We start from the raw sequence: 12,775 nt of genomic DNA, 5'->3' as shown, positions 1-12,775 counted from the left end.
TATATGTATGTGTGTGTTTTATATATATTATAAATATATATGATTCCTTGCTGAGTGCCTTGTACAGTTCAGCAGGTATTCCATTCTTGCCGGGCGCCTTGCCACTGCTCATCTGCGTGATAGCCTTCTTGACTTCATCTATCGCGGGAGGATCATCTAGTTCCTTGTGAATAGGCTGTGGGGGGATTTGGTCCAGAGCAGACTGGTTGACCGACGAAGGGCGGTTCAGGAGCTGGCTGAAATGCTCTTTCCATCTGTGTTGAATACTTTCTTTGCCCTTTAGTAGTGTGGTTCCATCAGCCGACAATAGTGGAGATGAGCCAGATCTTGAGGGGCTGAAGATCATCTTGATGGAGTTGAAGAGCAGCTTTAAGTTGTTGATGTCGGCGAAGCGTTTCCACTCTTCAGCTTTCCTATCCCACCGCAGGTCGTGCATCTTGCGAATTTCCCATTGGGCATGGGTCTAAAGCGACTTAAACCGCTCTTTTTTGAGATTGGAGCTTGGGTCGTTTTGCCACTCCATGAATGCTTTGTTCTTCCTGGCCAGGAGATCTTTGAAGTGCCTGGAACAGAACATGACATTATACTCCGTCTTCATTGATCTGAGGAAGGCGTTTGACACGGTCAACAGAAACGCGCTGTGGATCATCCTTGGAAAGCTTGGCTGCCCGCAGAAATTCACTCCACTCATCCGCCTGCTCCACGATGGCATGACAGGAGAAGTGTTCTCAGATGGTTCCTCGTCTGAGACTTTCAACATCTCATATGGCGTGAAGCAAGGTGCATTCTAGCACCAGTGCTCTTTAACCTCTTCTTCACCCAAATGCTGAAGCATGCTGTTAAGGACCTAGACCTGGTTATTCACATAAGATATCGCCTAGACAGATCGATGTTTGACCTGAGATGCCTTGCTGCAAAGACTAAAACGTTGAGGAGGCTCATCACTGTAGCCCTGTTTGCTGATGACTGTGCCCTCATGGCCCACCAGGAGAACCACCTGCAGAAGATTGTCGACAAATTCTCCGCAGCCTCAAAGCTGTTCGGCCTGACAATCAGCCTCGGTAAGACAGAAGTTCTCCTACAACCTGCACTAAACACTCACCCTCCTCAGCCGTACATCACCATCACCAGCACTGTCCTGAAGAACGTGGAGAACTTCAAGTATCTAGGAAGCACCATCTCCAGTGACGGATCCCTTGACAAAGAGATCATAGCAAGGATCCAGAAAGCCAGCCAGGCACTCGGGAAACATTCTGGAGCACAAGGACATTCAGCTTTCAACCAGGCTCAAGGTGTACAAGGCTGTGGTCTTCACCTCTCACCTGTACGGCTGCGAAACCTGGACCCTGTACCGCAGGCATATCAAACAGCCGGAGCAGTTTCACATGCGCTCTGTGCGGTCAATCATGAGGATTCGATGGTAGGACCGAATCACCAACCAGGAAGTCCTTGACAGAGCCAACAGCACGAGCATTGAGGCAAGGATCCTCCAGGCCCAGCTACACTGGACTGGCCATGTGATTGGCATGGGTGAAACAAGAATCCCCAGGCAGCTGCTCTGCAGTGAGCTTGAGCATGGCAGTCACAGTCAGGGCCGCCCCAAAAAAAAGATTCAAAGACGATTTGAAATCGTACATCAAATGGGCAGACCTCCAGCCTCGACAGCTTGAGGAGTCCGCAGCCGACAGGGCTGTGTGGCGCGACCTGGCCGGAAAAGCTGCATCTGACTTTGAGGATGACCGAAATCAGCGCCTTGCAACACACGACACCAACGCCTCAAATCCGTGTATGCACCTGTTCCAACAACTGCCATTCCATGTCCAACCTGCAACCGCATGTCTGCTTCGGCTTTTGGCCTCCGAAGCCACATGCGTATCCACAGATGACCGCACAACGTTTAGTCTTCCTCGGACCCGAGAGACAGCCGCCAATATATATGATCGTTAGCATAAGGGATTCTGCAGATGCTGCAATCCCGAGCGCACACATACAAAATGCTGGAGGATCTCAGAAGGTCAAGCAGCACCTATGGAGAAGAACAGTCAACAGTTCAGGCTGAAATCCTTCAGCAGAACTGGAAAGGAAAGGAGAAAATGTTGATGCTGCCTGAACTGCAGAGTTCCTCCAGCAAGAAAATCTTCTTGCCCACTGCTATCAGATTTCTGAACCAATCACCTCTTTCACATTCCCTCCCCACTGGAGCTGCCATTTTCACGGATTCAAGTCTACCTCTCTCAGTTATTCTGTTATTGATATTTTAGCATTTATTTTTGTTCTACTTTGGATTGCAACTACAGTCTCTGTGGTTTTGCATGTCATTGTAATTATTGTTGTATTGATTAATACCAAGCAGAACAAGGAATTTCATAGCACCTTGAAATTTATGATACTAAACCTATCTAATCTAATCTAGCTGGTAAATCCCACACCATAACAAACCTCTGAGTAAATAAAGTTTTTCTTTGCATTCCAGTTTCAATCATTTGCTGAAGATTTTAAGTCATTTGCTCTCTGATCCTTCAGCCACATTGTCAGAGGGTGGTAAATCTGTGGAATTTGTTGCCACGAGCATCGGTGGCAAGTCATTGGCTGTATTTAAGGCAGAGATAGACAGTTTCTTGATTAGGTAAGGGTATGGGGTGAAAGCAGGGGAGCGGAGATGACTGGAAGAATTGGATCAGACCATGATTGAATGGTAGAGCAGAGTTGATGGGCCAAATGGTCTACTTCTGTTCCTATATCTTATGATCTTATGGTCTTACTCTAAATGGAACAGCCTCTCTTGATCTGCGCCTTCTTAACCACCTTTTTATAATTTTCTCTCACCTTTCTTCAGTCAAAAGGAGTGAAAGGTTACCACCGGCAGATGGGAATATGAAGCTAAGATCCAATTGAGTTATTCTCATACTAAATGGTACAACAGGGCTAAGGGGCTGAATGGCTTATATGTGAGACTATAATGCCATTAAGACATAGCTGCAGAATTAGGCCATTTGGTGCATGACCTACTTCTAATTTGCATCTCAATATGTTATAAATTGTGTATTTTTTGTATGATTTATATTTTTAATGTTATATATGTATCTGATGCCCTGTGCCTGAGGTGCTGCTGCAATTACATCACATTAATCAATATATTTGATTGTTTATTATTTTATTCAGAGGTACAGTGCAGAGTAGGCCCTTCCGACCTTTCGAGCCACACTGCCTAGCAACCCCTGATTTAAATTCACAAAGACAAATTAACCTACTAACTGGTACGTCTTTGGACTATGGGAAGAAACCAGAGCTCCCGGAGAAAACCCACACATTCCACAGAGAAAACGTACAAACTCCTTATGCAGGATGCCGGGACTGAACTCCGAATTTCAAGGAACTGAGCTGTAACAGTGTCGTACTAACATTATGACACGGTAGCACCCCCGGTAGCATTACACCTGTGCATACATGTACTGCACTTGTGCGTTTGACAACAAACTCCACTTTGATAACTTTGCATTGCTATAGACTTTGTTGTTCTAATTATGTTTGTTCTTGTATAAGTTTTAGGAAACTTATGTTCTTCTAGTGAGTAAAAAACACAAAATGCTGGCAGAACTCAGCAGGCCAGACAACATCTATGGGAGGAGGTAATAACGACGTTTCAGTCGAGGATGATGGTCTTTGTTCTGTTGATCTATTCATGGGCACTCAAGTGGCTTATAACTTGAAGATGTGGCCCACAGAGTGAAGACGCCTGTGCGTGTATTTGTTTAACGTGTACTTGATGGTGCACTCCAAGAAGCACACGATACTTCGCAAATCAACCAACTGATTCCAATGGCATGGAAACCAAGACAATTGGAGCTGATGGATTTGTTGCAGTCTTCATCCGCCTTCACAGCCGTTGAGTTCAAAGTAACTTCATCCACCTGTTCTACCACTGAGGTCTTGGTTGGATTGTCCTTTGTCAGGAACCTCACCCTCGACCTTACCGCCATGGGTGACCCTACCAGAAGCATAGCTCCAGACAGCATCGCTCTCGGAATCTCAGGACCACACAAGCTTCTCCACCACAACAAGGTGACAATCCACAGAGAAGACACAGCCTTACCCACCACTCAAAACATCTCCTTACTGCCTCATGAAGATAGCATCTATCATCAAGGATTGCCACCATTTGGGGCATGCCAACTTCACACGACTGCTGTTGGGCAGGAGGTACAGAAGTCCCACATCACCATATTAAGGAGCAACAACCTTCCAACAGCCATTGGGTTTGTGAAGTAGCCTGTACAACCCTGATCTCATCAGAAAAGTATCGACCTCCTCTTCTAATTCAAGTTTATTGTCATGTGACTATACATATCTATAACCAAACAAAACAACATTCCTCCAGATCATGATGCACTCCACACAACATATATCACAGGGAGCCCCAACCTTTTATGGACCGCGGACGGGTTTAATATTGACAATATTCTTGCAGACCGGCCAACAGTGGGGGGGGGGGGGGGGGGGGTGGGCGGGGTGTTAATCACAACCAGAATATAGGTGATATGTCAACTAAGTCACTTATAAATGGCTAATACACTCAATTTCATTTCTAAAAGGGTATATCTAACGAATTGAATATTAAACACACAGTGCATATTTTCCCCGTATGAACATATAAAATCATTGCAACACACCAATATCGCTGAATCAGTGGGATCCCTGGGCTTGCTTCCCTGCAACAAGATGGTCCCATCGAGGGGTGATGGGAAACAGCGATACTCGAAGGGGGTTCCTTATGTCCAGTCTATTCCGCAATTTAGTTTTCGTTGCATTCATTTCAGGAAAGCCCGCTTCGCAGAGATACGATGTTGGAAATGGAAGCAACGTTTTCAGTGTTTTCGTGGCTATCTCAGGATATTCAACCTTGACTTTGATTCAGAATGCCGGCAGAGATGTTATGTCAAGCATGCTTTTCAGCCCACCGTCATTTGCAAGCTCGAGGAGTTGACTTTCTTCCCGCGTTGACGTGGATGATGCATGTGTAATGACCTCGCGTGCGTAATGACCTTGCGTGCGTTCAAGTTCCAACAGTGGGCGTGACAGGGAATGAGGAAAGGTGCAGCTGACTCATATCATTTCATATCGCCAAATCATATCGTTTCCACGCGGCCCGGTAGCACATGCTTAGCGGCCCGGTAGTTGGGAACTACTGATATATCACACACAGCGCCTAGATCAAAATATTAGCACAGTTAATAAAATTAATAAATATCATTTAAAATGGATGTAGTGTGCAGCACAGGTAAATGGCAAACAACTCGCTGTCCTAGTGACGAGACCTCAGTCCTGACAGGGTATTCATTAGTCTCACAGCCTGAGGGAGAAGCTGTTACCCAGTCTGGCTGTCTGGATGCTCCTGTTCCTCTTTCCTGATGGCACCAGGTTAAAGAGATTGTGAGAAAAGATTCTTGCATTACCATGGACTTGTCTCCTTCCTGGCTAACTTATAACACTCAAGATCCTTTTTATCTTCACTGTACCATCATTTCCTGCCTCAATGGGACAAATCTATCTGGAACCCATGCAAGAACTTTCTAAACAACCTCCACAGTTTAGTTGTGCATTTCCTGCGTCAATGGGACAAATCTATCCAGAACTACTTGCAAGAGTTCCCTAAACAGCCTTCACATTTCCCTTGTGCACTTTCCTGAGTGCATCTTTTCCTAATTTATACTCTTAAGTTCTTGCCTTATAATGTCATAATTTCCCTTCCCCCAATTAAATACTTTCCCATACCATTTGCTTCTATTCCTGTCCAAGGGTATGCTAAAGGTTAGTCAGCTGTGGTCAGTGTCTCCAAAAAGCTCACCCACTCAGAGGTCTGTCACCTGACCAGATTAATTGCTTAATACTAGATCCAATATGGCCTTTGTCTAGTAGACTTGTCCACTCATTGTGCCGGGAATCCTTCTTGGACACATTGAGCAAATTCTGTCCCATTTAAATCTTTTGAGCTAAGGAGAGGCCAGTTGGCATTATGGAATTTGAAGTCACCCTTGGCAAGAACCCTGTTATTTTTGCAAAGTTCCAAAAATCTTTCTCCTGATCTGCTCCTCAGTGTCTCTGTAGCTATTGGAGGTTTGATAGAGTACTCCCAAAGGAGCAGGTGTCCCTAACCTGGGGTCCTGGACTTATTGGTTAATGGTAGGTGGAACCCCTGCAACTGAGTGTCAGCTCCCTTCCAGTTTCTGACTTCCACTCACATTGATTCAGTGGACAATCCCAACACAATGTCCACGCGAATTACATCATAATTTACCCAATCCTATTTGATACTTTCCCAGATCATCTGCTTGTATCCTTCCCCAAGGCTATCAGAGAGTTACAATCATTGTCCTCGAATGTTCGCCAGTCGAGGGATATGTCACCTAACCATGCTTATTGCCCAGTACTGGATGTCTTGTTTAATGTAATCAATTTTCTTGTTTTGCATCATATACAAGTATAATTTATATTCTGTGTGTTGTCTGGTTCCTTGATGTTGTTATAGCCAAGGATGGTAGTGTTGGGGGTGGGGGGGGGGGGGGGGGGGGGTTAGCTCCCACTACTTAATAAATGCTCCAAATGACGTGCATCTCAAATAGCTTCTGGAAACCAAGTCCAGCTCCTGGTCCTCACTTATGGCTAAATTACTAAGCCCAGCACAGATGTTTTCTACTGACAGGAGAAAGAGTCATAAGACCATAAGACACAGCAGCAGAATTAGACTATTCAACCCATCGAATTTTCTCCACTATTCCATTATGGCTGATCCTGGATCTGACTCAACCCCAAACACCTGCCTTCTTGCCATATCCTTTGATGCTCTGACCAATCAGGAAAAGATCAAATTCTGTCTTAAATATACACAAGGACTTGGCCTCCACCGCAGCTTGTGGCAGAACATTCCACAGATTTACTAATCTCTGGCTAAAAAAATTCCTCCTTACTTCTGTTCTAAAGGGTCACCCCTCAATTTTGAGGCTGTGCCCTCTAGTTCTGGATACCCCCACCATAGGAAACATCCCCTCTGCATCCACTTTATCTAGTTCTTTCAACATTTGGTAGGTTTCGATGAGATCCCCACACATTTTTTCTAAATTCCAATGAGTACAGGCCCAAAAGCTGCCAAACGCTCCTCATGCATTAACCCCTTCATTCCCAGAATCATCCTCATGAACATCCTCTGGACTCTCTCCAATGACACCATATCCTCTCTGAGATATGGAGCCTTAAACTGTTGACAATGTTCCAAGTCTGGCCTGACTACTGTCTTATAAAGTCTCAGCCTTATATCCTTGTTTTTATATCTTATTCCCCTTGAAATAAATTTGCCTTCTTTACCATAGACTTAACCTGTGAATTAACCTCTGGGAGACTTTCACGAGGACTCCTAAGTCCCTTTGTACTTCTGATGTTTGAATGTTCTCCCCATTTACATAGTAGTCCGCACTATTGTTCCTTTTACCAAAATGCATTATCATACATTTTCGAACACTGTATTCCATCTGCCACTTTTTTGCCCTTTCTTCCAATTTGTCTAAGTCCTGGTGTAATCTGAATGCTTCCTCAGCACAACATAACCATCCACCTATCTACATATCATCCACAAACTTTGGCACAAAGCCATCAATTCCATTATCGAAAACATTGACAAACTCTGTGCAAAGCAGCAGTCCCTATACTGACCCCTGAGGAACACCACTAGTCATCAGCAGCCAACCAGAAAAGTCCCTTTTATTCCCACTCGCTGCCTCCTGCCTGTCAGCAATTCCTCTATCCGTGCCAGTATCTCTCCTGTAATTCCATAGGATTTTATCGTGTTAAGCAGCCTCATGCGTGCCACCTTATCAAACGCCTTCTGAAAATCCAGGTAAATGACATCCACTGCTTTCCAATGCCTCCAGTGCTCTCCCACCCTGAACGTCTCATCACAATTCCAAAACAGCTAGAATGTCAGAGGAGAACTCTGTCAGTGACTGAATTCCATGTTTAATTTTGTCTGTTCTCTGTGTGACAATCGCTGACAAATTACTCAACAATTCAAGATGTAAATTAAGAGTTAACCATGAGGCTTTTAAAATAACTGAGCAGTAGCAAGAAACAAGTAAAAAAGCTGACAAATAAATTATTTGGAAAGAGTGCAGAGAAAATTTGGAAGTATGCTGTCAAGACTTGCAGTCCTGAGTTTAGGGAAAGGTTGAATAGGTAAAGACTTTATTCCCTGGACATAAGAGAATTTTGTAGAGGTATACAAAATTATGAGGGGTACAGGTAGGATGAGTGCCAGCAGACATTTTCCACAGAGGTAAGGTGAGACTAGAATTAGACGTCAGGGGTGAAGGGTGAAAGGTGAGATGCTTAAAAGGAACATGAGGGCAAACTTCTTCATTCAGAGAGTGTGGAACGAGCTGCCCGTGGAAGTAGAGGATGCGAGTTTGACTTGAACGTTTAAGAGAAATTTGGAAAGGTACATGGATGGGAAGGGTATTGAGGGCTATGGTCTGGGTGCGGGCTGAAGGGTCTAGGTAGATTAATATTTTGGCATGGACTAGATGGGTTGAAGAACATGTTTCTGTGCTGTAGTGTTCTATGAATCTATAACCAAAGCAGCCTGTAATTGGGCACTGTTTCTTTTTTTGAAAAGCTGGAGCTTGAAGGATATGGTAAGATCTCAGACAAGTGGGATTGCAACAAGTGAGATGTGTTTAATATGTTGAGCATATTGGCTTGTCCCTATTCATTAGTTCTTTATGTGCCGTGTCATACGACGTGAACGATAATGGCCTTTCTATGATCATGATCGTTCTTGGCAAATACAATATTTCTACAGAAGTAGTTTACCGTTGCTGTCTTCTGGGCAATTTCTTTACAAGACAGGTGACCCTAGCCATTATCAATACTCCATGGAGACTTCCTGCCTGGTGTCAGTGTTCACAAAACCAGGACTTGATATGCACTAGCTGCTCATACAACCGTACACCACTTGTTCCATGGCTTCACTTAGAGTCATAGAGAAGTACAGCACAGAAACAGGCCCTTTGGCCCATCTAGTCCATGCCAAAAGCATTCAAATTGCCTACTACCTGCAGGGATCACAGCTCTCAATATCCCTACCATCGATGTACTTGTCCAAACTTCTCTTAAGTGTTAAAATCAAGATTGTAAAGGCCGTTTGCACTGAAAGCTCATTCCACACTCTCACGACACTCTGAGTGAAGAAGTTTCCTCTCATATTCCCCTTAAACTTCTCACTTTCACCTTTAAGTCATGATTTCCGGTTGTAGTCCCATCCAACCTCAGTGGAAAAAGCCTGCTTGCATCTACCTTATCTATGGGGTACTTGACCCTGAACGGGGGTCAAAGCAGATGTTGCATTTTGCCCAAGGGTGATCTGTAGGCTAGTGGAGGGAAGGAGTACCTTACACCTCCTTTGGAAGAGACATATCTCCATCCTGCCATCCCTATCACTATAATTTAACTTCCATTGTAAACGTGTAGATGCCAGCTCATTTGGTTCTCCGTTTTATGGGAGCATGGCAGCATAAGGGTTACCATCGTGCTTTACAGCACTAGCGCTAGCACTAGCGACACAGGTGCTGTCTGTACATTCTCCCTGTGACTTTGTGGATTTCCTCTGGATGGTCCGGTTTTTGCCCACATTGCAAAAGACATACAGTACTGTGCAAAGTTCTTACATATAGCTCAAGTTCTAAGTACTGTATCTTGGTTAAGACAGGAAGGTGGTTGGGAAACAGAAATATGAGTACTTAGTTTTGTATTCGCCCAATAGTATTAAGTGTTATTTGGTAACTGGAAAGATATGATATACAGTACTGTGTATATATAGGGTTTTTTCAGAGTACTATATTTGTCAATGTGGAGAGGAGAGCAAGTTTGTAAATCTGGAGGGCAAAGGATATTGGGAGTAGTGAGGGTGAAGCACCATGGGAGGAGTGTGGACAGGTGGCAGAGAATGAGTGCTGGGGTGGGGGCTAGTGCAGGTACAGACACACCCAGCCCTGAGACACCAGGCAAGATCATTTGATTCCAATCAATTGATTTATTGATCATTACAGAATGTCCGGTGCTTCCTGTCCCTCCCTTTTCCCAACCATCATTCCCCTCTCCCTGCCCCCTTCCTACTCTCAGTCCACAATAGAGACCCATATCAGAATCAGGTTTATGTATGCCATGAAATTTGATTTTTTTTTAATGAGGCAGCAGTATTACTACAGTACTGTGCAAAAGTCTTAGGCACCTTAGCTATTGTATATGTATGTGCAGTATTTGTACAATATTTGTACAATTTGTACAATACGCTATGGGTTAGGGTTAGGAAATTGTGGGCATGCTATGAGCCGCTACCCTTCCTGGACACCCCATACACCTGTATAATTATTACATCTATTTAAAGAGCTTACTTCAAAAACTTCAGTACTATTTAGAAGCTTTTTATATGGACATTGGATTGATCCAAAACATTAATGTGGCTTCTATGTTTATCTGTTCTACATATATCTGTATCATATTTCTTCTAAAAAACTAGTGAAGGAAATAAACAGCTGTGTCTTCCTCAATGACTATAAATTACTGCTAATTGAAGATTGTCATCAGAGAAACAGCAGGCATTACTGGCAGTTTACGGGAGCTTTGTTCAGTTTCCTAATGATGCATACACCAGTTGTGAATGTGAAACGGTCTCCGGGCCAGGACGAATTCTGGAGTTGAGATGGATTACGAATATTTCTGGTTGTCGAGGGATCTGTTAAAGCACCTCTTCCAGCAAAGAGCAGATTGGGGAAGTGAATGCATTAATGTTGTTGTGGCTTTGATACCAAGAGAAAAGAAGCAGAGGAGTCAATCTATTTTCTCCTTGTCCTCCAAGTTTTCTGTTTTGCAGTACTGTGCAGAAGTCGAAGGCACACGTATATATAGCTAGGGTGCCATAAGACTTTTGCACAGCAGTGTAGTAATTTAATGTATTGCTCTGTACCTCTGCTACAAAAAATAAACAAGTTTCATGACATATTTGAGTGATGATAAACCTGATTCTGATATGGGTCTATTGTGGACTGAGAGTGGGAAGGGGAATCATTCTTGGGGAAAAAGGAAAGGGAGAGGGGAGGGAGCAGAAAGCACCAGAGAGACATTCTGTAATGATCATTAAACCGATTGTTCGGAATCAAATGACCTCGACTGATGTGTCAGGCTGTAAACCTCTACACCACCTCCCCCCACCCCACCCCCCCCCCCCCCCCCATGCCACCCTCTGCTCCTGGTGCTCCTTCATATATCATTTTCTGGTGGAGAGTGTTAATAAAACCAGGTAGTCTATGGCTTGAAAAGTTTCTGCCATCAAGGGCTCAGTGCTAGATGCACAGCATAACTGTGAATTGTTTATGATCCTAAAATTTTAGCTTTTAAACATCATCATTCGTTAATTACTGGTTTCAGGTTTAGGCTTCCACAAATAAAATACAGTGAGACATTTTATGATTAATGAAATCCGTAACACATTTTATTAAAATCCGCTCGTATAGGCCATGGTGATACACAATGGTGGGATGTATCCTAACGCTAAGGTTCAGGGCCACCACAGTACTAAGGTCTGAAATGAATTGGGGACCATCGTCAGAAGAAATATCAGATGGGGTGTCAAACCAAGTAACCAGATGTTAGATGAATGCCCAAGTCACGTCTATGGCCATCGTTGAAGAGGGATGACCTCTGGCCACAGGATGGAAAACGGGAAGGACATCAAAATCAGTCTCTGGAAACCAGAGAGGAGAACAAGAAGAGCTTTTTAAAAAATGTTTATTGATACTTTGTTAAGACTGCTATGATTCCAAGGTCATTGAGTCTCGTAAAGTTTGCCGGAGGAAGGCAGAGACCGACAGAGAGAAGAGAATCTAGTTGACAGAGAGATTTGTCATGCAGTGTGACACAAGTTGGTATGTTCATAAAAGAGATTTATATTACCCTCATTTTGAGATCAGCAGGCAGAATAAAGCTTACACTTCACCAAGACAGGTGCCCTTCTCCCTGACTGTGTTTAAAGCTAGATTTGAAATTTCATACAAGGGGATTCAGGGTTATTTTTTCAACTAACATGCAGGGTTCACCATGCGCCAGCAGAGTCAAACCGTGTTCTTGAAAACGTGGGAAACTAATTGCTGACCTGTTTCTTATTAAAAACAAGGTGCATCATTTACATTGACTGAAGCTGCTTCTCCTGGAAGCAATTGTCGCCATGGATTGGAATGAATTTAAACGTCTGGGTAAGTGCTTAAACAATATGATTACTTAGCACACTGCTTTTTTTGCTCTTGAGATTGGCTCCACTGGAAATGTTGAAAGAAAGATCTTTATGGATTAGACAATCGGCTGGAGGAACTCGAAGTTCAAAGTAAATTTATTATCAAAAATACGTACATATCAACCTATTATAGCCTAAGGTTTTCTTCCTGGCATTCACAGTAGGTACAAAGAAACATGATAGAATCGATAAGAAACAACACACGTGGATGGACAAACAACCAATGTGCAAAAGGAGATGAACTGTGCAATACAAAAAGAAACTTCTATAAATGTCACGGTGTATCTATGGATGTAATGAGCTCCCCGGTCCCATGAGGGGAGCCGGACAGCATTAGGCTTCAAGGTTTCTAGAGCACCTTAATTGGTTAATTATTGTTTAACTAGTAATATTATTTGTTTAAACTTATTAAGTTTATTTTGAAAGGCTCGGGGATTCTGG

Source organism: Hemitrygon akajei, chromosome 4, assembly GCF_048418815.1.
Source record: "Hemitrygon akajei chromosome 4, sHemAka1.3, whole genome shotgun sequence".
Lineage (NCBI taxonomy): Eukaryota > Metazoa > Chordata > Chondrichthyes > Myliobatiformes > Dasyatidae > Hemitrygon > Hemitrygon akajei.
Note: the sequence above shows the minus strand (reverse complement) of the source record.